General features: G+C 48.0%; 1 protein-coding gene across 4 annotated transcripts in view; it reads right to left on the bottom strand.

Annotated features, from left to right (window-relative positions):
• PTK2B (protein tyrosine kinase 2 beta) overlaps positions 1-22,998 on the bottom strand; it is a 139,158-nt gene that overhangs the window by 112,684 nt on the left and 3,476 nt on the right. The window contains exon 1 of one of the 4 annotated variants that reach the window (XM_027549975.1): positions 107-191. The exons of the other annotated variants lie outside the window; for them this stretch is intronic. The gene's annotated coding sequence lies outside the window, so the exon portion shown is untranslated. Of the gene's footprint in view, positions 1-106; positions 192-22,998 lie in introns of those variants that run through there. 4 annotated transcript variants of the gene reach the window in all.

Raw genomic sequence — 22,998 nt, 5'->3', positions numbered from 1 at the left:
AGACATTACCCAATGCCAAGTAAGAGCGAAACGGCAACCAATTTAGGGCTCCCGGGGGATGAGCCAATATCTCTGGAGCATGATGCTGGCCACCTCTGACAGTTACCTTCCTCTTGTTGCACGGAGAAGCCAGGGAACTGTTTGTATTGTCTGCAGTGCTCCATGGACAGTGCGCGGAGGTGTGATCACACTTCCCCTGCTCGTTGCTAAGCAACAGCATTAAGATGATATGCCAGGCTGAAGCTCTGGGAGGTGTGTGTTGGAGAGTGTGCATGCTGGGAAAGAGTTGCAGAGTGGAGTGGAAAGAGAAATAGGCTCTGTGGATTTCATTTTAACTCGGGCATCTTGGCAGGTGAAGTCTGGGAGAGCCTCGTCTTGTGGAGGGAACATGGAAAAGACTGCAAGACTCTGAATTGTGAGGAACCAATGAAGAAACCTGACTATTCACCATATGAGAAGAGGACCGAGTTCTGTTGAAGTCTGTATTTCAAGAACAATATCTCAGGGTAGACAGTTTTCAGGCATCTAGTCTCACTAGTTTTCAACTTCTATTTCAGATTTTTTCCCCCACATGCTATTCAGTTCTCATTGTGTCCAGAGATCATTTTACTTATTTGGGATCATTTTATCTAAATTGGAAGGGGAAGCTCTTTCTGTTTGTGAAGCTTGGAGCTTCTAGGTACAGGTTGCTCGTATAGAAAGCTGTGGAAGCCAGGAGAATGGACTAGTTTAGGAGAACAGGAATTCTTCATCTCTGGGGTGTCTACACAGACTGGACAACCACTTGGCATGACAGCATCTTTGAAGAGTGGCCTTGAAGGAGAAGCAGGGTAGGCAGGGCAAGAGGCAGTAGGAACAAAGGCAGGAGAGATGAAAGTAAAGGATGTGTTCTGAGAAGACTGGGTCAAACCAGCAAAGGTAAGGTAGAATGTAATGGGCTGAATTGTCTTCCCCCACATTCAAATTCACATGTTATTGGCCTAACCCCCAGGACTTCAGAATGTGGCTGTATTTGGACCTACGACTTTTAATGAGGTAATTAAGGTAAAACAAGGTCATTGGGGGTGGACCCTCCTCAGCATGACTGGCGTCCCTATACGAAGAGGAAATACAGACAAGGATATGAACTGAGGGAGGAGTCAAGGAGGGAGGCCTCAGAAGAAGCTAATCTTGTGAATATTTGATCTTGGGCTTTCAGTTTCAAGAACTGTGAGAGAATAAATGTTTGTTTAAGCTGCCCTGCTGCTGCTAAGTCACTTCAACCGTGTCCAACTCTGGGCGACCCCATAGACGGCAGCCCACTAGGCTCCCCCGTCCCAGGGATTCTCCAGGCAAGAACACTGGAGTGGGGTGCCATTTCCTTCTCCAATGCATGAAAGAGAAAAGTGAAAGTGAAGTCGCTCAATCATGTCCGACTCTTAGCGACCCCATGGACTGCAGCCTACCAGGCTCCTCTGTCCATGGGATTTTCCAGGCAAGAGTACTGGAGTGGGGTGCCATTGCCTTCTCCATTAAGCTGCCCAGTCAGTGGTATTGGTTATGCAGCTGAGCTGAGGAATAGAAGAATGATGAGAAGCAAGACTGAGAGAATGGACCAGAGAGAAACTGATGGGAGTTTCTGGGAACATGAGAGCCAGGCTGAGGAATTCAAAGGGACTGTCGATGGGTTTTACTTTTTAAGTTTAATGAGGATGTTTCAAAACAGAAGTCCCGCTTGGGCAGGGGAAAGATGGGAGCCCATAAGTGATGAAGAGGATGGAACCAGCTAATAGGTCTTGTTTCTCATGGCGTGTTAATGTCAATGGCTGGCTTTGGCATTTTTAAGATGGCAACAAAATCACTCATGCAGAAGTGGAGAGCCAGAAAGGCAGGGCATCTGAAAACTATGTCATGCAAGGAAGAGGTGAAACAGTTCTTTATGTGAAGCCTTCAACAAGAATCGTAGGGTGGGTGGTCCTTATCTTTCAGGGCAGCCATATTGAAAAGGTCATGATCACAGCTGTTGCAGAGGGCAGATCTAGCACTGGTGGGGTGTGTTTCAGAGCTACTTCAGCTCAGTGAAAGGAAGAACCTTCTAGCAATAAGAGTTTTTCAACAACAATGAGTTCTATGGATGAGGCATTTCCCACAAGTGCTCAAGGAAAAGAAGAGTTTTCTTCACAAGTTTAGATTAGATAACTTCAGCAGGCCACCTGCTCCTTCCCCCAAATAATGCTCTCATCAGCAAGGTAATCTCTGGTCCTTAGGGGATGCTCTGCTCTTTTGTGCTCAGAAGAAATTCTCCATCACTTTTCTCATTACTCACAGCAGCATGGGCAAGCAGTTCTACAAGAAGAGTAGATCCACAGAACATCCTTATTGAGCTCTTTCTTCCCCATCTGCAAGTGGGAAGTGGAAACTCCACGAGGGCCAACTGCCCATGACACCAAACGTGGTCTTGAGTGACCAGACTTTCAGTTGAAACTGAAATTTCAGAATTTCATTGAATGGATTTCTAAAAGATTTGTGGAGATTTTACTGAATTCCAGACACTTGAAGCCACTAGATAGGGCTGAGAGTGGATTGGAAAACAGGTTAGATTGCTTTACAGAGTTCGCTGGAAGTCGGAAGGAGGGGAATGCCCACTGTCACCCAAGGCTGTGAGCTAGGAGACCAGTGAGAACAGGGCAGTTCACTCTGATGATGGGCAAGAGGAACTCAGGAAGGCCCCCTCAGGAATGGTGTGGGGGAAAGATGAGAAGAATTTTAAGGGGTGAATAAAAAGAGTGAGACGCAGGGTTGAGGAGCATTTGGGTAGATGAAACAGCGCTTCTGGCAAAAAAAAGTGAAGTGATGTGAAAGTCGCTCAATTGTGTCTGACTCTTTGCAACTGAATACTGGAGTGGGTAGCCTATCCCTTCTCCAGCGGATCTTCCCAACCTAAGAATTGAACCAGGGTCTCCTTCATTGCAGGCAGATTCTTTACCAACTGAGCTATCAGAGAATTCTCTTCTGGGAAAACGTGTGAGAGCAAATAGCACTTTGGGGGACTAGGAGTTTGGATCCCTGTGATGCAGTAAGTGGGATAGGCTTAGTCCCTCCCTGAGCCTCTCCTGCTTCTCAAAATTCCATACCACAGCCTGGAGTCCTCTCTGAGACCTCCAGGGTCATGAGCTCCTGGCAGCTGTTTCTACATTTTCATATGACTCACCTGCCCTGGGATGCATCAACCCTGTCTTAGGTTTGGTTCGATTTTCCAAGGCTGACTCATCCATATCTAACAGAACCTCTCTCTCTCTTGTTGACTTGTTTTATCAGGAAGTACATGTGGGGGTTAATAAGTCTCATCACCAGAATGTCCAGTCTGCAGTCTGCCATCCTTCACAAGCAGTAAACACTCCAACTAGGCTCAGTTTATCTTCACAAGGAGTGGGCACCTATTTCATAATCTCTGTTCTCCAACTGCTCTGTCCCCAGTCATGGGTAGCTGTCCCACGTGGCCTTGTTCACCATTTTGACTCCCCAGACATCAACTTTGGGGTCCTGTTGGCAGGATATGGCAGCATCTTGTGTTTGCTTTAACACATGTAGAGAATAAAAAGGGACTTCCCTGGTGGTCCAGTGGTTAAGAATCAGCCTAGCAATGCCGTGGATGAGGGTTTGATTCCTGGTCTGGGAACTAAGATTCCACATGCCGTGGAGGAACGAAGTTCATGTGCCACAACTACTGAGCCCATAGGCCACAACTAGAGAGTCTGTGTGCTGCAAGGAAAGATCCTGCATGATGCAACAAAGATCCTGTTGGCTGTACTAAGACCCGATGCTGCTAAAGCAATCAATCAATCAATAAAAAGAATAATGAGATCTCTACTCCCTTAGGAGACAGTGACAGAATTCCTCCAGGAATAAAGCTGTAGTTACTTAGAAATATGTCTGCTATGGTCTGAATATTTGTGTTCCTTCCAAATCCATATGTTGAAATCCTAACTCATAAGGTGATGTACTAGGAGGTGGGAGATGATGAGTTCACGAAGGTGGGGCCTTCATGACAAGAGACCCCAGAGAGATCTCTTGCCCCTTCCACCATGTGAGGACACAGTGAGAAGACTTCTGTCTAACCAGAAAGCAGGTGCCCATGAGACACAGAATCTGCTGGTGCCTTAATCTTGGATTTCCAGGCAACAGAACTGAGAAATACATTTCTTCTACTGATAAGCCACTCAGTCTATGGTATCTTGTTTTAGTTGTCAAGCGGACTAAGGTAATACTCTACTGCATCACTGGAGTTAGAAGGTGAAGCTCAGGGAATCCTGGCAGGTATGCTTTGCTCACTGTGTTGGGAAAGAATGGAGACAATGAATGGAAGGGGTAGGGTGCGGGGAGACCAGAGAATGAATGGAACGTTGTAGGATCTGTGTGTAGGGAACTGGGGAAGGGGGCTGATCTCTGGGCCTTGGGGTGACTGACAGAACAAGACCTGATGGCACAGAGGTGACCAGAGGCACAAGGAGGTGAATCTAAAACGGGCAGAGGTCATGGGCAGGCATGGGCTGTGGAACTGGGGTTTCTGTCAGCAGTGACCAGACAGGTGAGGAGCAAGGGCCCCCAGAGTCACTTCAGTTGCACCTACTTCTGTCTCCCAATCGTAGGTGCCATTAATAAGAGCAACTGCTCCATGAAACTTGTTACATGCCCTGCACCCAGGCTGAGTGCTTTACATACATAAACATATTATGTCTCTTTAATCTCTACAGTATCCCTTTAAGGAAAGCACTAGCTTGATGACTGTTTGGCTGGGAGGAAAGTTGAGGATTAGCGACCACATGGCTGGGGAGTAAGGAGCCACACCTTGGGCACAGGATGAAGACCACTGCTCCTTCCTGTTACCAATGCTGCTTGCTGATGGACTGTCACTGTTTGTGTGCGAGCTGGGTGAACCTCTGCCTCCTTGGGAAACTCAACTGCCCCATGTTTAAGGGAGCAATAATGTCAGACCCAAGCTTGTGCTGGGGAGCGGGTAGGGGCTGGGGAGGGGAGGATTTGGAGTGGTGGGGGTGGGGGGGGTGGTGGCACACAAAGAAGGCAGCTGATATGCTTGCCATTTTCCTGAGAAGTGAAAGATGGGGTCAAGAACAGAGTCCAGGAGCCCATTCTCCAACCTGAGGCCATTTTTAACTTAGTCACAGCTCTCAGAGGAACAAAACAGAGAGGAAAGGCCAGAAAGCAGGGGACAAGGTTAATGAATAATGTACAGCTTGTAGAAGGATTACCAAGGGCACCCCCTGCAAACTGTGGTCTCCTCCTGGCTGACTTTGTCATTTGTTGTTTAGTCGCTCAGTTGTGTCTGACTATTGCAGTTGCATGAACTATAGCCAGCCAGGCTATAAGATTCTCCAGGGAGAACTGTCCATGGGATTCTCCAGGCAAGAATACTGGAGTGGGTTGCATTTCCTTCTCTCCAGAGGATCTTTCCGACCTAGAGATCCAACCTGAGTCTCCTGCTTTGGCAGGGTTCTTTACCATTGAGTCACATGTCATTCAGTTCAGTTCAGTTCAGTCGCTCAGTTGTGTCCGACTCTTTGCAACCCCATGAGTCGCAGCACACCAGGCCTCCCTGTCCATCACCAACTCCCGGAGTTCACTCAGACTCACATCCATCAAGTCGGTGATGCCATCCAGCCATCTCATCCTCTGTCATCCCCTTCTCCTCCTGCCCCCAATCCCTCCCAGAATCAGGGTCTTTTCCAATGAGTCAACTCTTCACATGAGGTGACCAAAGTACTGGAGTTTCAGCTTTAGCATCATTCCTTCCAAAGAACACCCAGGGCTGATCTCCTTTAGAATGGACTGGTTGGATCTCCTTGCAGTCCAGGGGACTAAGAGTCTTCTCCAACACCACAGTTCAAAAGCATCAAGTCTTCGGCGCTCAGCTTTCTTCACAGTCCAACTCTCACATCCATACATGACCATTGGAAAGACCATAGCCTTGACTAGACAGACCTTTGTTGGCAAAGTAATGTCTCTGCTTTTCAATATGCTATCTAGGTTGGTCATAACTTTTCTTCCACAGAGTAAGAGTCTTTTAATTTCATGGCTGCAGTCACCATCTGCAGTGATTTTGGAGCCTAGAAAAATAAAGTCTGACACTATTTCCACTGTTTCCCCATCTATTTCCCATGAAGTGATGAAAATCAATAACCTCAGATATGCAGATGACACCACCCTTATGGTGGTATCATGTGAAGAGGATGAGAAGAGAATGTGAAGAGGAACTAAAAAGCCTCTTGATGAAAGTGAAAGAGGAGAGTGAAAAAGTTGGCTTAAAGCTCAATATTCACATGTCATTAGACAGTCGTAAATAAACAGCAAAGGGCAGTGGTCCCAGAGATGTATGCAGGTCACGCAGGGCTTCTGTGATTCACAAGGGGTCCTCAGGGCAGGGAGACCAAACTCCCGGCGAACCTCAGCAGCCCCACTGGAAAGGAGTGAGTTCTCTTAGCAAGAACTTCAAGACAGTGTTGGGGGAAGGCAACTATGTTGGAAAGTTTTTTGAGTGTTGAGAGGGCAGCATGGGGGTTGGTTATATGTCAACTGAGAGATCTGGAAGGAGCACAGGAAGGAGCAAAAAAACAAAACAAAACAGAGAGAAGAATCAATCATAAAAAGAAATTCCTGAGGCTGCCTTGAATGCCAAAGACAGCACATTTTTTTTTTGGCCTGAGAAAAACATTCTTAATACAGCTCTGGAGGTGGTAGTTCCCTGAGTGATACAGATTAGTAATCAAATTAGTTTCAAGGCTGATGAGCCCATCCACAATGCTGGGACCTGGCCATATCAGCTCATGGATGGAGTTCAGCAAATGCCTTCTCTTGTCCATCACCTCAGTCTTTCAAGAACGGGGACCCAGGGAAGGCCGAAGTAAACAGGTCTCAGTTTGTTTTGGTTTCTTTCAGACGCTCAGTGTGATTCAGCAAACACAGATTGAATTAGTCCTCTACAGACCCATTGAGGGGCACGTGGGCACCATGCCTGTGATCTCCCAGGTTTCCAGTCTAATTGGGAAAGACAGTGTTATGGACAGAGTGTTTCCTGTTATGGACAGAGAGGCCTTCCCACTGCGCCCCACCCCCTCCACCCCACCCCATCCATATGTGAAAGCCCTAATGGCTCATGCAACTGTATTTAGAGATAAGGCTTTTACGGAAGTAATTAAGGATAAATAAGATCTTAAGAGGCTTTCCAGGTGGCGCTAGTGGTAAAGAACCTGCCTGCTAATGCAGGAGATGTAAGAGACATGAAGTCAATCCCTGGGTCAGGAAGATCTCTTGAATAAGGGCATGGCAACGCACTCCAGTATTCTTGCCTAGAGAATCCCATGGACAGAGGAGCCTGGTGGGCTACAGTCCATAGGGTTGCAAAGAGTGGGATGTGACTGAAGCAAACTAGCACACATGCAGGAGGTTTTAAGGGTGGGCCCTGATTGGATGGAATTAATGTCTATATAAGAAGAGCAAGAGAGACCAGAGTATGCTCTCCTCCCTCCTTCTCTCTTTCTCCCTCTTCCTCTCCCTCCCTCTTTCTTATACACACACATCCACCAAAGATAAATCAAGAAAGGACACACAACAAGGTGGCCATCTCCAAGGCAGGAAGAGAGTCCTCACCAGAAACCAACCGTGCGGACAGCCTGACCTCAGCCTCCCAGCCTCTAGACCTGAGAAAATAAAGGACTGCTGTTTAAACCACTCAGCTGAGTTTGTTATGGCCACCACACTGACTCGGACAGAGGGCACACACGTAGTGAATGACAAAACAAGGCAGGAAGAATGTGCTAGCAGAGTCAGGAACAGAGTGCTGGGGATAGAGAGGATGGTGAGCTGAAGCCAGCCTGAGGCTGTGGGCAGGAAAGGCGTCATGTCAAAGTCTGTGGAGATGCGGTAGGTATTTCAACCTTGGTGGGCATCAGAACCATTTGGGGAGCGTTAAGGACAAAACAGAGCAAAACTAAAAGAGGGAACAGATGTCTGTGTGGGTCTGACTGCAGACAGACACAGGGGTTCCAGGGGAGCTCTAAGACACACCCCAAGTAACAGAGTGGTCACAACACACAGAGTGGTCCCCAGGCTAGCAGCATCACCGTCACTTCTAAACCTGTCAGAAACGCAGAGGGAGTTGGAGCCCAGTTGCCTGTGGCTTTTGAAAGCTCTCCAGCTGATTCTGAGGTGGCACTGACGGTTGATCAGTACCACTGTCTACTCCGCTGGAGGACCTAGGTTGCTTCCGCCCTGAAAGTTCTCCGAGGTACACGTGGCCTGGGGTCAGGAAGTCCTCTGCCCACCTGCCTCTTTCAGCAGCTGATGAGATTTTTCACATCCTGCTTTATCTGAACTCCTCTGATGTCCCTCATTTTCACCAGTGTTGGAAACCATCTCTAAATAAAGCACTTTTTCCTCTGCTCTTTTCCCTAAAATCTCCTCTGTCTGTACAAGTGTTTACTGAGCACGAGTTTGTAGCCTGACATTTGCTGAAACAGTGTCGGGAGACACAGGGGCAGGAGGCGAGGTCCCCGCCTTCCCCCATTCCATTGAACAAGGCGTGTACGTGTGAAAAAATAATTTTATCTCAAGATAACATGTGCCTGGCATAAGTGGAGGGTACAGCCAAGAACTCTGGGAGGAGGGGGGCTCGGGGGAGGTGGAGTGTGAGCTTCCATCCTGTGACAAATCCCTCTGCCCACCACTCCCCACCCAGAGTCTTCCGGTCCTGAATAGCCTACGTGTGCAAGCATGCTCAGTCTCTTCAAGTCGTGTTTTACTCTCTGCGACCCTATTGATGGTAGCTCACCAGGCTCCTCTATCCATAGAATTCAGTCTCCAGGCAAGAATACTAGAATGGGCTTGCCATTTCCTCCTCCAGGGGACCTTCCCGACCCAGGGATCAAACCTGTGTCTTTTACGTCTCTTGCATTGGCAGGCAGGCTTTTTGCCACTAGCGCCACCCGGGAAGCCCTGAATATCCTATACATCCCATAATACCTGTGGGACACCCTATTCCAACTGGAGGGGCCAGCAAGGGTGATGGGCATCCCCCTTGCTTTGCAGCAGGCATCCTCTCCTAGATTCCCTATTCCTGCAGCTTGAGTCTCACCCACTGCACCTGCCCACTGAAGGCAAGCTAGTTCCTCTTCCCCTGGCCAAGCCCCTCTCTGTCCACTCAGACCCCTCCTCACTGCATGAGGATGGATGTCCAGGGGAAGGAAACGAGAAGTAGGCTGTTTCTCAGAGCCAGCCCTGTGGGCCAGCCCTTGTCACCACCGTCTCTGGCCAGCCAGCGGTGTGGGGAGCTGTGACACCCAAGCTGACGACGGGAACTCTGGGCCATTGGCACGGCACCACTGCCGACCATAGCCATGCCCCAGAAATGCCTGTCTACAGGTCTCTGAGCCAATCCTTGTCTGCAGTTGGTGCAAGAGCCACTCTGGTCTGGGGCCAGAGTCCTCTTTCCCAAAACAAAAATCTGACTCGCTTCCCTGCTCGAAAACTCCTACGGCTACACATCCTATAGACACACTCTCTTATCTGTCTTGTTGCTTCTTGTTGCTAGAGAACAAAGTCCAGTGCCAAGTGACCATAGTAAAGTGCCTCTCTGCATCCCTCCAGCTTTATTCCCACTGCTGTCCGGCCAGCTCCAGCCTCCCTGAGCTGTTCTTAGCTTCCCAGATCATCCACACTCCTTGATGCCTTGTCTTTAAATTTGCTGTGCTCTCTGCCTGGTGGGGCACCTCCCTGCTCTTTCTCTGCCTGGTACACTCCTATCCATTCTTTAAAACCCTTCCCAGCATCACCTCAACAGTATAGCATTGTTAGCCTCCCCCGATAACATGGGTGGCCTTGGCCTTGTGTATCTACAGCGTTTGGCCATCGTCTTGCAGCCCATCTGGTTTTACTGCAGCTCTTGCATGGTTCTTTCATCTTGAGGATGCTCTCTTGTGCACCCTTGTAACCCTGGCACCTTGCTTATCACTTGGCCCAAGGCTGGTACTAAGTGATGAGGAGCTGGGCTTCAGATTCACCATGTAACACTCCCACTGATCCCACATTCTTAAAGAAGGAAACAGCACTTCAAGGAGGAAGAATACAGACTGTCCTTCCTTGAAGAAGTTTAACTCAAGATAAACAATCACATGGCGGGTAGGAGAGGGGAAGAGAGCTTAGACTCAGTCCCGCCTTGGCAAAGAAGTAAGGACTAGCTGTCACTGGAGGATGCTGGGACCCTGCCTAGGAATGGACTAAGTGGTGGAGGGACTTCCCTGGAAGTTCAGTGGTTAAGACTTCACCTTCCAATGCAGGGGTTGAAGGTTCGATCCCTGGTTAGGGAACTAAGATCCCACGTGGCAAAAACAACAACGACAAAAAAAAAAAAACCATAAACCAGAGGCAATATTGTAACACATTCAATAAGGACTTTAAAAATAAAAAAAATATACCTTTAAAAGAAAATAAAGTGGTGGGAAGGGACCCAGGCTCTGCCTGACTTACCAGATGTGCCCCCCATTTCCCTTAGGACCACCATCTGTAAAGGAAGGGGGGACCAGGCCCATCAACACTTCCCTTCATTACCTCTTGCTCTCTGATCCCAACTCCAGCCACACGCACTCCAGTAGAACTGCAGTCCTGCTGGGTCCAGGATCCCTGAGCTGTTCACAGCCTCCCAAACTGCCCATACTGTGGCTGTCCCTCTGTGGCTGCTGTGAAGGTCTTTCTAAAGAGCAGTCTCATCCATCACTGATTTCCCCTCTGGGGTCTGGGCCTCTAAAAGCCACCCCTCAAGCTTCCATCCCTGTCTGTCACTTCTTCACACGTCTGGCCACAACTTCCACTCTGGTCTTCCTGCCCGTCAATCTTCCTCTTTCCCTTCCTCACTGTCCCAGGTGGCACAGTAGCAAAGAATCTGCCTTCAATGCAGGAGATGTGGGTTCAATCCCTGGGTCAGGAAGACCACCTGGATAAGGAAATGGCAACCTACACCAGTATTCTTGCCTGGAGAACCCCATGGACAGAGGAGCCTGGTGGGCTACAGCCCCCGAAGTCAAAAGAGTCAGACACAACTGAGCAGCAGCAGCAATTCTCCAAACCCAGGAGGGCTATACGCTCCAGCTCACATGTGTCCTAAGGGAAGACGGGAAGGGAAGTATGGAAGGGCCAGTCTCTCTCTGAGGAGTCTGCTGGTGAATCACCAGGGAATGTGGTTTGTGAGGTGGTCAGGCCATCCCACCCCTGAGAAGCCAGGGAGAGAAGCCTCCAGGGCTAGACACCCCAAGTCCTCATGCTAGTGGGAAGAGCAGCGGTGGACTTGGAGCCTGATCAGGGCAAACCCAAGAAAACCCTTGTACCACGTCACATCCCTAAAGGCCCTGCTCCCCCGAAGCGTAGCCTTCAACCATGCAGTCCTGTTACGTGGCCTTTGGTTTCTCAACCACTTTCAGAAACCAGGCAGACTGTGCTTCTCCCATTTTAAAGAAGGTGAGAGAGACTGTCAGACAACAGAAAATCTAGTGTCTTGTTTCCAACTTGGAACTGCAAGTTTTCCAAAAAAATTAATAATTTATATATGATTCTATAGAGTAGAGATGAAAGACCAGTGCTGGTTTTCTCCATGAGAATAAAGAAGTAAAAAGGGCCAGATTGGTGTGGCTGCTTGATTGACTCTCTCATCAGCTTGCATTCCTTCCTTTGTTCATTCATTCATTCCTAAAGTTATTTATCCATCCATCCATCCATTCGGTCATCATCTGTTTTTAAATATGTGTGCTCTTTCTCTCCCCAGATTATCTGTCAGAAAACAGGAAGTTTGTATTCTAGTCCTTATATAATCTTTCATTTTATGGGCTGCCTTCACAATCAGCCTATTTTGAACAAGCTGGGAAAATATATTAGTTTGACGCCACTACAATAAATGTTAGTTTGGGCTGTTTACCAAGGTTACCCGATAGAACTGTTTTAGAGAAGAAGTGCAGGACTATAATGTAGATTTCACTTACAGTAATGTTTTTAAAGTTTATCTCCATATTACAGTACTATAATATAGATTCAGAAACTTTGTTTGAGGATATAGCCTCATAATTACAAGTGCTGAATTTTGTTAAAGACCATTTTTTCAAAAAGCAATGCACTAAGTAGTTATGCTCTAGACATCTAAAAGAAATATCTTCTATAGGGTTTGATTAAACATTTTTCCAAAGTGCTGTATGAATGGTCAATAAATACATGAAAAGATGCTCAACATCCTCAATCATTAGGGAAATGCAAATGAAAACCATGACAGGGTACCGCCATGGCTACTGAGTGAAGTCATTCAGTTGTGTCCGACTCTTTGTGACCCCATGGATGGTAGCCCACCAGGCTCCTCCATCCGTGGAATTTTCTAGGCAAGCATACTGGAGTGGGTTGCCATTTCCTTCTCCAGGGGATCTTCCTGACCCAGGGATTGAACCTGGGTCTCCCGCATCTCAGGCAGACACTTTACCATCTGAACCACCAGGGAATCAAAATTACGGACAATAACAAGAGTCCCAAGAATGGAAACCATCACACATTGCTGATGGGAGTATAAAATGGTGCAGCGGCTGTTGAAAGCAGTTTGGTCATTACTCAAAATGGTAAACGTAGTTATCACATGGCCCAGCAATTCTACTTCTGGGTTTATAACTAAGAGAAATGAAAATATAAGTCTATGCAAAAACTTGTACATGAATGTTCCCGGCAACATTACTCATAATGCTCAAAAAGTAGAAACAACTCAAAAAGAGAAAAGAAAGAAAAAAGAAACAGCTCAAATGGGCATCAGCTGACGAACGGTTAACTAAAGTGTGGAATATACAAATAGGGACTAGTAACTGGAAATATACAGGAATGAAGGACCAATACACCCGACAGCATGGGTAAACTTTAAAAACGTTACTGGAAGCGAAAGAAGCCAGTCACCAAAAGACCTACGATTTGTATGAAATGTCCAGGATAACAAATCTACAAAAACAGAAAGCAGATGAGTGGTTGCCAGGGACTGGGAGGAGGGGAGAATGACGAGTGACCACTAACAGGATGAGGTTTCTTAGACAGTGATACAAATATCATGCAATTAGACAGCCATGATGGTTACTCAACTCTGTAGATCCAAAATTCACCAGACTGTACATTTTAAAAGAATGAATTTTATAATATATGAATTCTATCTCCAAAAGGCTGTTCCTAAAAAACATACAAACATCTTCTGTGTTTATAAGAAATAGCCAACTCTCTTTAGACTGTTGGGACGGTGATATAGGCCACAACACAGTCAATTCAAAAAGTGAAGAGGACACTGGTGTCAAGATGAGAGTGAAATGTTGACTGTTTTGTAAACAGGGAGAGTTGGGGAAAAGCCATACTTTAAATGTAATATATTATTTTATATAAATATCAAGTGCTTTAAAATGTGTGCCTCTAAAATTATACATTAAATATTTTGAAACGTTTGTGTGGCTCCTCTGTCCATGGGATTCTCTAGATAAGAATATTGGATTGTGCTGCCATTTCTTCCTCCAGGGGATCTTTCTGACCCAGGGATCAAACCCACATCTCCTGCATTGGCAGTCAGATTCTTTACCATTGAGACACTTGGGAAGTCCATTTTGAAATGTCTACATAGTTACATTAGCTGTGCTGTACACAACCCTCCTTATCAGGAGACACATGTGCCCAGGCATGAAACATGTATGTATTAAATGTCAACTGTGTATCAAACACCATCTGTCCATTTCACTCTCAGTATAAACGCTGAGACCTGTGTTCTGACCTCCACAGAGCTTACAGCCTAGTTCACCTGAATTAAAACAGAGCTTAAGTTGGAGATCATTCCTTTAAAAATTGATAAAATTGATTACAAAACGCTGTGGGTTGTTTTTAATATTTGGTGGAGGGGTGCCATAGGTTCCCTGGAGCTTAGATGAAAGCTTTGGACTTTATTCTCATAAACATGTGCATTTCCTCAGAGGTGGAAATTATGCATCTTCCCCAAGGGTGTTCACGTGTGCAATCCCCCCTCAGCTCCTGCAGTACGCACACCATGCCCCAGATTGCATTCCTTACTGTGAGCTCATTCTTCATTGAATGCACCCGAATCTAGACCTGCTGTCCACTGTCTGTGTGTTTGGACACATGAACAATGAGGACTTCAGGAACTGGAGGCCTGGAGAGGATCCCAGATGATGTGGGCCCCTCGAGATGCATGGAGGGACCTGCCCTCCCTGCTTGAACTTTGGGAAGATCTACTGTGACCTGGTTTCGGAGAAGGCAATGGCAACCCACTCCAGTACTATTGCCTGGAAAATCCCATGGATGGAGGAGCCTGGTAGGCTACAGTCCATGGGGTCGCTGAGTCGGACATGACTGAGTGACTTCACTTTCACTTTTCACTTTCATGCATTGGAGAAGGAAATGGCAACCCACTCCAGTGTTCTTGCCTGGAGAATCCCAGGGACGGCGGACCCTGGTAGGCTGCCGTCTATGGGGTCGCACAGAGTCGGACACGACTGACGTGACTTAGCAGCAGCAGCAACAATTTTATAATATATGAATTATATTATAAATGTGACCTGGTTTACACACTGGGCTTTCCCCTAAGATCCATGTTGAAGAAGATATCCTCTGGTTAACAACTCCCAAGCCCCCTTATTCTAAGTACAAATAAAAACCCTGAGGCTTGAAGCGGCCCACCCAAGTGACTCACCCAAGGTCAAGTGACATGGAGGTGACTGAGCAGCCACTTCCTGGGTCTGCTTCCCAGGCAGCGCTCTCTCCGTCCCCACGCCTCTCCCCAGGAGTGAACTCAGGCTGGCTGCTAAGCGTTTAGCAAACAGGTACAGGAAAAGTTTTTCTAGACAGGGAGTCAGGTAGAGAAAGAGGGAGGAGGTCCAGAGGCCACTCTGGGGACCATGGAGAGCCACCCTCTGGACAGCTCTGTTGCAGCCACCATGACAAGCCCCAGGCCTGTGCACAAGTGGGTGGAAGTCCAAGTGGCTAAAAACTGTGGCTCTCATCACTCAGGATCTCCTTATCACTCAGGCTCTCAGTGGAGGAGAGACTCTTTTTCCAGCAACCAAAGCTCGAATCTTAAGTGAGATTCTCATTATCACCATGTACGTACTCCTGAAGCAATCACTTTGCCAACCTGTGCCTTGCAAATCTCTCCTGTATCCCCAAAGTGACTTCGCCCTTGACCAAAGCTTCTGGTCTTTTTTCCTACTCCCTGACTTTCTACTGTCACTCAGCCTGGCTAGAATGATTTCAAATAAGCAGGAAGATGAGAGGGAAAAGAAATCAAGGATCCAATGGATTAGAGACAGGAGCAGCTCAACAAAGGGATTATCAAGCTCTAAATCACCCATTCCCTCTCTCTGGGCTCTGGAAAACCTGCACATTCCCTGAGAGGCCAGGATAGCATCCTGACCTTAGGGGGTTGGGAGGGGGTAGGGATGGTGGGTGGACATGGAGAATGCAGTCCTCTCTCTGTTGCAGCCGGCTGTTGTGAAGCCCAGCACAGAAGAGGACAAAGATTGCATCTGGCCCCAGGGAGCCAAGCCAGATGAGTGTGTAAAGGAGGAAGATGGAATCTCCAACCCTTGGAATTTAAGGGAGTTTGGAAGGACAGATGAGTGGGTGGGGCTTGGCTTGAGCCCTGGGGGAGGAGTCTGATTGAAGAAGGGTGAAGGGGCTGGCAGTCCTGGCAGGTCGTCCAAGAGGATTTGGGCAGAGGTTTGATTTGGGCAGAGGTTTGATGGGGAAGCAGACCAGGCTACTTGGGGTGAAGGGCTTAGTTTGGAAAGTATGGGGAAGTTAGGAGAGAAGGTAAACGGAGGTGAGATTACAGAGGGCATTAAACAGTAGATGTAAGGGATGCAGATCTGCCTAGAGGCACAGAACCTTCTGAGGAATCTAGAAGCAAGGAGAGGAAGTGAGGTAATATCCGGTGATATCAGGTAACATGGCTCAGACTAGAGTAGGGGCATGGGAAGTGGGAGGAAGGAATGAGAGGCACGAAGAAAGAATATGCAGGATTAGTGATGGGTAAGATGTGAGCAGAGGAGAAAGGGGAGATAACCCAAAGTTTCTGACTAGGAGAACTACAACTGCGTGCCCAGGAGAGCTGCAACTTTGTGCAGAGGAGGCAAGCCAGAAGGCAAGGCTTTGGGGTAAGAAAACAGCAAGTTTTGTTTTTCAACCTGCAGCATTGAAGATGAGTTACTCAAGTGGACATCTCTTACAGTTTCTTAGAAGTGGAGAGCTGAAGCAAGGGAGAAGGATCAGGCAGGAGGAGGGAACCAGGAGTCGTCTGAAGTGATGAGGGTGGATTGGAGGTGGTAGATAGAGCTGCATGCCTCTCCAGAAGGCTGCCATTACAGAGCTTGCCATAGGATCTCGAGACAGGATGACAGTGCATCTCCACCAAAGATGAGGTCCACGGGAAATGGCTTACATGTGAACCAAGAATGTGGAGGAAGGAGAAGACTAAGGGGAATGACGAATTATTTATATAACCTAAACAGTTTGATGCTCCCATAAATGCTACATCTTTTAAATCCACGTCAGGACCAATTTCAATTCAGAGAACACAGAAGCCTCCGACTAACCAGCAGACACTCTCCAGGACCTGCAAATCATCCCAGATCACAGAATTTATTCGGACTCTTGAGGCAGGAGCTGTAATAATAGACTCCTTCATGCCCCTCTTTCCAGGTCAAGCTCTCTTCTTTCTGATCTACTTTATACACTGCTGCATAAACCTGATTATTAACCCTTTACTCATGTTCAGAACAAAGTCCAGTGGCTCCCAATGGCCTGTAGAATCATGTCCAATCCCTCAGCCACCATGTTCCAACCTTATCTTATTCTCCACCCTTATCTTAATCGCCCTTTGATACTCTTGGCTCCAGCCAAAATGAGTCATTCAAATCATGCCTTCCAGCCTCCCTCTTATTCATGCTCTTTGACCACAACCACCATCCCATGTTTCCAGGGTTATACTCTGGACATCTCTTGAGAGCTTTTTCAAATGCCACCTCATCCAGGAAGCATTCCCAGACTCCCAAGACAGAATAATTCTCTCTGTTTTCTGACCTCATTGTACTTTATTGGTGCCTCCTTTATGGAATCAAAAGTCCCTATCTGGTCTCACAGTTATTTATCTTTATGTATTATGGTCAGGAATATCCCCCAGAGAAGGGAATGGCTTGCCCACTCCAGTATCCTTGCCTGGAGAATCCCATCGACAGAGGAGCCTACAGTCCATAGGGTCGCAAAGAGTCAGACACAACTGAGAGACTAACACTTTCACTTTCATTATGTCCCTAAGAAGACTGTAAACTCTTTGAGGAAAGATACAATCCTTCAAACTCGGGGAAATAATATACTCTGTGAGTGACAAGGGGGCTGAAGGAGGGGAGAAATGTTGAATAAACGCCAAGAATGAGTCACAAGTGCGAAAACTCAGGCTTTGAGAGGTTACATAACTGGCGATGTCATCTAGGGGAAAAAGTGACAGATCAAGACTCAACCCACGGGGATTCCCTCATGGTCCAGTGGATAGGAATCTGCCTGTCAATGCAGGAGATGTGGATGGGTTTGAACCCTGGTCTGGGAAGTTTCCACATGCCATGGGGAAGCTAAGCCCATGCTCCACAACTACTGAGCCTGCGTTCTAGAGCCTGGGAGTCACAGCCACTGAAGCCAGGGCACCTGAGAGCCTGTGCTCTGCAACAAGAGAAGCCACTGCAGTTAGAAGCCTGTGAACCTCAACGAGGTAAAAACCCACACAGCAACGAAGACCCAGCATAGCCAAAAAATAAATAAATAATAAGAAAAAAAAGACTCAACCCATGTCTTTCTGACCCAAACTCTTCATTTTTCCAGGAATCATGCCTGGGGTGTCTTATGGGGCAACTTCACACAAGTCAGGTGTTTAGCTCAACAACCCTGTCAAACTTGCAGTACTATTTCTTCATTTTGAAAGAGAAAAGCGAAGTTACTTTGCCTGAAGTCACACAGCCAGTGACTGGAAGAATCTGAACCAGAGCCGGGTCTCCTGACCCCTGACCGTTTTCCCACTCACCCAGGCTGACAATCTGCCAGTGCTGAGCTGGGGACTTGAGAAGTTCAGCTGGGGACAGCCACTCACAACTGGCTCAACAGGCATGGCCGTGTTTCAGTGCCTGGTGTCTATGTCATAGCAAACACAGGTAAGCCGATGCTGGTAAGAGCATCTTCGAAGGTGCTGGAGTATCAGATCTCTGGTTACCTGCTGGAGCAGGAGCTAAGGGTGGGAAGAGCATACACCTGAGCCAAAGAGAGAGGAGCTGGGTTCTCACCCTCAAAGCTCCTGAAGAACAAAGAGACTACTTAAGGCTAGAGAGGAAGTTGGGGGGGGGGGGTTGTTGAGGAGGGACAATTGACATTAATTTAGAAACCCGGAAAACACATGATGCTCCAAATGGCACAGACCAGAGGAGGGACCATTCTCTCACTGGTGGGAAGTGGTACCCATGCCCTCAGAAGAGCAAAACCTGAACTCGGAGTAAAATTCCCCAATGGGCCTGTTAGGGGAAGCACACTGACTGAAACCACCCACCCTGACCAGGCACCATAGTAGCCATTTGTGTGTGTTATTTTACGGCAGGAGATCTTGTCTTAAACTAATAGGCCACCCCCAACCAGAAGAGTTGGGGAAAAGTCAAAAGGAGATGCCACGTGTCCAACTACCTCCCAGAATCCTTTTCGCTGACGTCCATCTTGGCTGAGCAACGTGTGAGCCACCAGGAAGGACCCTGAGCCAGAACGATTGGCCAAAGACAACCTAGAAACAAATCCCATCACCATAAAACCTGAGACTGTGAGTCACGTGGCAGAGCAGTTCTCCTGGGTCCTTGTACCCTAATGCTGTCTGCCCAGGCACCCCTTCCCAATTAAGTCTCTTGCTTTGTCAGCATGTGTGTCTCCTCAGACAATTCATTTCCAAGTGTCAGACAAGAGCCCACTCTCGGGCCCTGCACGGGTCACCCTGCATGTGTCCCAGGGGGATTGCAACAGCCGGGGAGTCAGCAAGCCAGCTGGAAGACTGTCAGAGAAAAAAGGGGCATGAAACAGGGTGCCCTCAAAGTTGTTGGGAGAATTGGTCTATTGAAAGGGAGATAGTCCACGAGACAAAAACTAAACCCAGGAGCAAGCTCTCAACACCAGGCCAGTGGATTCCTTGAACTCTTGTCTAGGCAGTGATAGTGCCAGGTCCTGTGAGGGAGAATTTCAGGACACAAAAGGGAAGAACACAGAAGAGGAGGAAAATGTTAGTGGAGGTCACCAGGATAGAAAAGGGGAAGGTTCCATTCCAAGGCACTGGAGGTGGCTGATCTCGGTTCTAATCACACTGACTGGCTGCCTTTAGTGCTGGATAAGGTCAGAGCTAGCTGGGGTCTGCAGCCTACCCACAGCCCACCCAGAGGGTCACTTGGAGACAAAATCTTGCACCGCTATCAACCCACTCCTCGGGTCTAGGTAAAAAGTACATCGGAGCACACAGTCTCCAGCCTGCTCTCTTAATCAAACCATCATCATGAGTAATAATTATACCCTGGGAAACAGCAGAGTGACTAAAAAAGCTGCACCCCTCCCCCAACACCACCCCCTCACACGGCTCAGAGCTTTGTGCTGGGTGCCTAGCACCCCGGAAGCTGAAGCCACCATTTTCTCCTGTCGGCCCTCTGTACACCTTCAGTGACCGTACAGGCTCTAGTGTCTGATGCGTGGGAGTAGAAAGGCTCTCAGTGGGCTAAAGAGCTGATCCTGCCAGGCTGCTAAAAGAGTGAACTGGGGGCAGGAGTAAGGGGTACAGGTTGGGGGCAAGACGCAAATTCTTTCTCATATGTGATTGCGTGTTGGTGAGACAGTCCATGTGAGAAGCTGATTTCAGCCCCTCAGAAGAAGGACTTTATCACCAGGAAAAAAAAAAAAGCTCCTTCCCCATCAGCTCAGATTAACTCTAAATGTAAATACAGAATGATAAGGAGAGCTGACACTTATGGGATGCCTACCATGTGCCTGATAAAGGACTGAATGTCTTATGTACGGTCAAGGCGATGAAGCTGGTGCATAAGTCCATCTGGGAGATGAAAACACTGGACTAGTCCATCCAAGTTGGAGGGCCTCCCAAGTGGCGCTAGTGGTAAAGAACCTGCCTGCCAATGTAAGAGACATAAGAGACATGAGTTTGATCCCTGGGTCGGGAAGATCCCCTGGAGGAGGGCATAGCAACCCACTCCAGTATTCTTGCCTGGGAAATCCCTTGGACAGAGGAGCCTGGCAGGCTACAGTCCATGGGGTCACAAAGAGTCAGACACCACTGAAGTGACTTAGCACAGCACAGCAGTCCATCCAAATTAGTAAACGTCCACTCCCCCAGCGCCCTGACTGCCTGCCTGGTCCATCCCCCAGGTTACCCATGAACACTGACACAACGGGCTGGGTTCTGTTAGATTCCTGCCCAGGCCTTAGTAGCTGTTAACATTTTGACTATTACTCCTGGTATCCCCTCACAGAAAGCCCTGTCATCGTCTCCATCTCAGAGATGAGGAAGAGAGGGTGACAGGGCTTAGCCAAGCCAATGTCATACCATGAGTCCCAGAGCTGAAGCTGGAACCTGGGCTGGCTGACCAAGTCCAGGCTCTGGCCCACAGAACCACCAACCATATTAGTGTTTCGGAGACCATTACCCATCTCCCTGCTCCTCCCCTTTTACTCTAGAACTGGCCCAGAGTCTAAGAGAAACTCTCGATCAGGAGCCAGCAAGAACTTGTGTTAATTACCACCCCTTCTGCCCGCACACCTTGGCAATTGCCGATCTCTACTCCAGCCGCCTCGGATTATCCATATCTATTCCATTTACCTGGGAGGCTGGGACCACATGGTCCCCGAACCTAGGACTCCTGGGCAGGGAGAAAATTAGGGATCGGGAGACCTACCATGCAGGGTTCGCCCAAGATACACTCCTTCCCCTCCCCTACCTCAATTGTACTTAATAGTATGTGAACACACGGAACTCCTCCATCATCCCAGGGGGCTTATGGGCTGAGAGACACACTTTTCCAGGGTCCTCTGAACCAGGGAAAATGGGTGGGAACTGTCATAGGAGGCTGTAGGCTGACACATGTCAGGGTTTGTGTCCGTGAGGCACGAGTGACGCTAGGACAGGCCACATGGTGCCCAGTACCCGAAGATCTTCCATAAGCTGGACACTGCTGAGTCCAGGCTAGAAGTATGGGATGAATGATGTCCACGGAAAGATCTGCTTGGTCCAAGAACTGCACTCACATCAACAGTCACTAGGTGTGGATTGGCTGTTTCCCTTGAGAAGGTAATAGTGGCCTCCTCAACCCACTACGCACACGGATATGAGGGTTGGACCATAAAGAAGGCTGAGTGCCGAAGAATTGATGCTTTTGAACTGTGGTGCTGGAGAAGACTCTTGAGAGTTCCCTTGGACTGGAAGGAGATCAAACCAGTCAGTCCTAAAGGAAATCAACCCTGAATATTCATAAGAAGCAGTGATGCTGAAGCTGAAGCTCCAATACTTGGGCCACCTGATGCGAAGAGCTGACTCACTGGTAAAGATCCTGATGGTGGGAAAGATTGAGGGCAGGAGAAGAAGGGGGCGACAGAGGATGAGATGACTGGATGGCATCATCGACTCAGTGAACATGAGTGTGAGCAAGCTCGGGGAGATGGTGAAGGACAGGGAAGAGTGCCATGCTGCAGTCCATGGGGTTGCAAAGAGTTGGACACGACTTAGCTACTGAACAACAACAGCCCGCTACAAGGGGTCTATAGCAAATTTAGGGATTTCTGGGGCTTCCCTCATAGCTCAGTTGGTAAAGAATCTGTCTGCAATGCAGGAGACCTGGGTTCGATTCCTGGGTCAGGAAGATCCCCTGGAGAAGGAAATGGCAACCCACTCTATTCTCTGCCTGGAGAATCCTATGGACAGAGGAGCCTGGCAGGCTGCAGTCCATGGGGTCGAAAGAGTCAGACATGACTTAACAACTAAACCACCATCACCAAGTAAGTTCAGTGATACAGATGACTCTTCTGTGGAATTGACCATGGTCTAGATCATGCAGACATGCGGGACAAATGCATATTTATCTGAGAGTGGGCTCCTTGGAACGTGTCACCAGTGGAACACCTGTAACCATCTCACGGCACAGAGTTCCTCTAAATACTGTTTGGCAAATGTTGCTCTAAGAGCTGGGGACAAAATGCTTATCACTGGGCAGGAGGATGGGGAGATTCAGCCACTGGAAAGAGAGGCCATTTTTAACCCAGCAGTTCTCATAGGGAAACACACTTTCCATTTCCTCTTTCTCTTAACAGATTCTTAGCTCCTTCCAGGTTCCCTTTCAGAATGCCAGTAAATTTGCCCTTACAAACACCCCCATAAAAGTCAAAACAAGGCATCCTTACTTCTACCCCTGAGCTCTATTTTCCTAATAAGTTACTCAGTATAAAAATGGGTACGTTGGGCTTCCCTGGTGGTCTAGTGGTTGACTGCCAATGCAGGGGACACAGGTTCAATCCCCAGTCTGGGAAGATCCCACAGGCAGCAGAGCAACTAAGCCCGTTCACCACAACTACTGAAGCCAACACGCCTAGAGTCTAAGCCCGAACACAGCAACAAAGAGTAACCCCAGCTGGAGGCAGGTAGAGAAAGTCCAGGCACAGCAATGTAGACCCAGTACAGTCAAATAAATAAATCTTTAAAAATATAAAAATGGGAATATTGACAGCCAAATTTTATGGCACATTTGTCTCTGTCAGCCACTGTGCTAGCTGTTTACCTGGATGCTCCCTGTTACTTCACTCACATTTCCTTTTAGTTGATTCTTTGAATCATTCCCCTCCCCTCACCCCCCTCACCCCACCACCAGTGTCCTCCAATAG

The sequence above is a fragment of the Bos indicus x Bos taurus genome, chromosome 8 (genome assembly GCF_003369695.1).
Source record: "Bos indicus x Bos taurus breed Angus x Brahman F1 hybrid chromosome 8, Bos_hybrid_MaternalHap_v2.0, whole genome shotgun sequence".
Taxonomy (NCBI): domain Eukaryota; kingdom Metazoa; phylum Chordata; class Mammalia; order Artiodactyla; family Bovidae; genus Bos; species Bos indicus x Bos taurus.
The sequence above is the reverse complement of the archived record's forward strand: the minus strand, read 5'-3'. Positions and strand labels throughout refer to the sequence as shown.